The sequence below is a fragment of the Stomoxys calcitrans genome, chromosome 1, assembly GCF_963082655.1.
Source record: "Stomoxys calcitrans chromosome 1, idStoCalc2.1, whole genome shotgun sequence".
NCBI classification, from domain to species: Eukaryota; Metazoa; Arthropoda; class Insecta; order Diptera; family Muscidae; genus Stomoxys; species Stomoxys calcitrans.
In genome coordinates this window covers 22,787,195-22,791,983 of record NC_081552.1, presented here as the reverse complement: position 1 = coordinate 22,791,983, position 4,789 = coordinate 22,787,195, and positions in this window count along the sequence as shown.

Sequence of the window (4,789 nt, the reverse complement as noted above, 5' to 3'; positions counted from 1 at the left end):
ATTGTATCGGCCGTTCTACACCTTTCTCGAACTCGTGGCTTAAAACCGCCCCAACTCCTGTGGAGCTTGCATCGATCGCCAAAGTTAGTGGACACCTTGGGTCATAATGTGTTAATACTGTGTCGGAAACAATTTGGCGCTTTATCTCATCAAATACATACTCACATTTCTGATCGAAGTTAAATGCCACATCCTTGTGCAATAGTCTATTGAGTGGGTACGCCAATGTGCCCAGGTTCCGAATGAATCTGCCATAGTAATTTACCAAGCCCAAGAATGATCTCACTTCATCCTTATTAGCAAGCTTTTTCATATTCTCTATGGCTTTAATGTTAGACTCCATCTTCCGGATTCCGCTCCTATCGATAGTCTATTGAGTGGGTACGCCAATGTGCCCAGGTTCCGAATGAATCTGCCATAGTAATTTACCAAGCCCAAGAATGATCTCACTTCATCCTTATTAGCAAGCTTTTTCATATTCTCTATGGCTTTAATGTTAGACTCCATCTTCCGGATTCCGCTCCTATCGATAACATATTCTCAATATTCTATTACGTCACGAAAGAACTGTGACTTCTTTATGTTTATTCGCATATCATGTTTCTCTAAACGTCGCAATACATCTTCCCGTTCCATATGTAATTGGTCATTACTGGCAGTAATTTTTATGTCGTCTAGTAAAACCTTTACGCCTGGAATATCAGCCAATAATTGCTCTATAAATCTTGCCATATAAAAGGCGCACATGATATGTCATACATAAGCCTAGTGGGTCTGTACAACCCCATGTGAGTGCTTAGAGTCAGGAGATGTTGATCTTCGGGGTGGACTTCAAACTGCAAATAAGCCTTAGCCAGATCAATTTTAGAAAACTTCTCACCCCATGCCATCGCGCTGAAAAGTTCATCTATTATCGGCAGTGGGTGCTCGTCCACTACCAGACTGGGATTTACAGTCACCTTATAATCTCCGCATAGGCGCACTTTGTTGTCACTCTTTCGCACCACTACCACTGGTGTCGCCCATTCGCTTCTATCCACCTTCGCAAGAAGTCCCTCTTCCACTTGTTTCTCCAACTCGTCCTCCACAGCCTGTAGAAGAGGAAATGGGACTCTTCTGGCCTTCAATGTTCGATCGAACATGCAGACGAGCCTGGAAACCTTCTATTTTTCCTGCTGTATTGGAGAACAATGTTGGGAATTTGCTCATCACAAATTCCAATTTACTGTCAAGCTGTATAGATTGCTCAAATTGATTCACTACGGCTTGTGATTTAAATTTTCTTCGCAGCATGTCTGCCCAATCTAACTTAATGACGCGAAGCCATTCTCGACCCAATTGTGGTTTTCGGTTTGATTCAACAATGTAAATTTTTACCCTTGCTTTAACCGACGTTTTGACTGACACCCAAACATAACCAAGGCAGTCGATAGGAGTCTTAATCTTCCCCCCTAGGTATCTTCTTGCATCTGCCATACTCATCAGAGTCACTGGCGCACCGGTATCTACCTGAAACATAACCTCCTTACCGTTTACTGGCAGCTTACACATTATTTTGTCTCCCATGTTCGACTTTCCTGAACGTTTTTCAACCTGCAGCAAATCTTCGCCTAATTCCTCACTAGCGCTGTCATCCTTCTCAGTAATCTTGCACAGCATTTTTCTAGCTTTGAAACATACTCTACGGAGGTGTCCTTTTTTCTGGCAGAAATTACAAATAGTTTCGATATGTCGACAACTCGCTGACATATGATTGGTGCTACCACACCTGAAACATCTGTCGCCGCCGTTTGCTTTCCGTGAGGTCTCTCGATTTCTGTTTTTTTTTCTCCTGTAGCTTATCGACAATTCCTTCTTGTTTTTCGTTCATCTCTGCAAAACCTCTTTCCGCCATTTCATGTGCACTTACAATGATTACTGCGTCTTCTAATTTCAAGTCACTTTTTTCCAGCCATCGACTTTGTGCCTTCTGGTCTGCCAATCCGTAAACGAATTGGTTACGAAGCGCCTTGTCGTTGTATTCGCCGAAATTGCAGCCAGATGACGCAACGCCACTAAAAACTCCCCTGCCGTCTCTCCTACCTTCTGCTTACGTGAATGAAATCTAAAATTCAGCAAGATTTCATGTGGTGCTGGATTATAATGATTCTCCAGGATGGTTGTGATTTCCTCGTACGTCAATTGTTCCGATAATCGAGGGAGTGCCTTGTCACAAAGTTTGTCATACGCCGCTGTACCCATATAATGTAACAAAAAACTCGTTTTCTTCTGTGTTGTCACATCAAATATTGATAAAGCTGTCTCGAATCTAGTCACCCAACGGCTCCATTTCATTATCTTTTTATCAAAAGCCTCCATGTGGAAAACGTTTCCAGCCGCCATAGATTTCCTTTGTTCGTCAACCATTTATCAAACTTTCCGTTCTGCTCGTCGCCAGAATTGTCATATAAAAACACGCGTGTTTGGTTTGATCAATATAATTAGAATGACAAAAGACTTTATTGGTTAGGTATGTACATAAAAGGATAACATCTTATCGATATCAGAATTAGTAATCGATAACATAACAATAACACTGCTAAAATATTGAAGAAGAAAAAGAGCTCCCCGCTTTCAAGTACTCTGGGAAAACCAAGCCAGCCATCCCGCAATGGAGACTCCAGGCAGTGTCCTGCGGAGATAGACAAAGTTGGTACAGGAACAAAGGAAGCGCGCATGCCCTGAGTCTTCTTGGAAGACTGTGACTTCCAAAAGGAGGCCACAGCCATCACGGAAGGGGAAGATGGCCGCTGAGAATGGTAAGGAGCCGCCCTCTTACGCCAGAGTGGCACAGAAGCACAACAGAGATGAGCTGCCTTATGCAGTCATCAATATCGGCTGTGCATCCGGTAGGATTCCACCAGATCATCGGTCCCAAGTGGAGGATCTGGTCAACGATCGGATTTTTGAACATGTGTGGAACTCTGTAGAGGGCCCACCCATACAAATGATGAGCTGCGAGTTTAGAGGGGACATCTTTACGCTGCGCTTTGCGCCGGCGGAATGTATTGATACCGTCAAACAGCTCGTCAGAGGTATTCACGCTCCCTGGGAGGGCGCAAAGCTCGACCAGGTGAGAAAGCGACGAAACGCATGTTGGGAATCTTGGGCAAGCAAAACGAAGGTTTGGTCGTAGAGAAGTGGGAGTTCTTCCACAAAGAGGAGAAGAAGGAAGGAATAGTGGAGAAAATCAGCAAAGGCAAGATTCATATTGCCTTAATTCAGGAGCCATGGACGACTCGGAACAAAGTTTCTGGACGCAGAGAAGTGGGAGTTCTTCCACAAAGAGGAGAAGAAGGAAGGAATAGTGGAGAAAATCAGCAAGGGCAAGATTCATATTGCCTTAATTCGGGAGCCATGGACGACTCGGAACAAAGTTTCTGGACTAAACCATATCAACTACCAATTATTCTAAGCTATCACTGATACTCGGCCGAGGACCTGCGTCATTTGTCATAAAAATTTGAATTATATATTTTTCCCAGAGTTATCAAAGTCGAATACAACAGTGGTGAGACAGGGAGACGGTGGAGCATACCTGGCATCACTTTATCCGCCTTTCGACTCTCCGACACCGCCATCCACGTCGGAGCTGCAACGGCTGGTGAGGAAAGCAAAACGCACAGGAAACGATGTACTAATAGGGTGCGATGCGAACTCTCAACACATTTGGTGGGGTAGCACCAACACTAATAAGCGGGGCCAAGCCCTGGCAGAGTTCCTTAATACTTACGACCTAATAACACTTAATATTGATAACACCGCTACCTTTGTGAATAGGATTTGGGATGAGGTATTAGATGTGACGATATGTTCCGAAAATCTGATCGTTGTGGTTCACTTTCTCTGACCATCACTACATTAGGTTTAGAATAGCACGGCCAGCGCCGAATCCGATAAGTTTCCGGAATAAATTGAAGACCAACTGAACAAAATTCGGAAGGCTACTCAGAAGAAGACTTGGGCAAGATAATTAAGATTGTCCAAGCATAGAAGAGATTAACGAAAATGTCAACAGGATTACGACTGCACTGGTGGTATACTTCGAAGATAGTTGTCCTTTTCGGGAAAGGAAATCAGCTCAAGAAAAACCCTGGATGACCGGGGAGATTCGCAATATTGGGAAAGAGGTCCGCAGAGTTTTTAACAGAGCACGTTGTAAAAAAGCGGAAGTCTATTATGATGTGTATAACACACGGCTCAAGGAATACAATAAGATTACCAGAGCAGCAAAACTTGCCTCCTGGAAGCTTTTCTGCGAACAGGTCGATAGCGTTAATGACGCCGCCAATTGGTGACCACCATAAATGACTTTTACGGATGCTGACTGAAGAGGGATTTGAACCCGTCTGCTACGCACACGATGTTATAATGCTTCTAAGGGATAAGGATCCAAACGAGCTATGCAGAAGGGCCGAAAAGATCTTGCATATGGCATATGACTGGGCGACCCAGAGGTCTCAATGTTAATCAAGAGAAGACTGAAATATGCCTGTTCACGAGGAAGACGAAGGTGGGCCAATTTAAGGCACCACGTTTCCTCAATAAGACGACTTCGATATCTGACAAGGTCAAATACTTAGGTGTGATCTTGGACAGGAAACTGAATCGGAAGTGTCACATTCAAGAGCGTACTGAGAAGGCTCACAGATGTTGGGCACTATGTAGACGGGCCGTAGGCTCGAAATGGGGCCTGAATCCTAGGATAGTCCACTGGCTCTACAGGAGCGTGATAACACCAAAACTTACT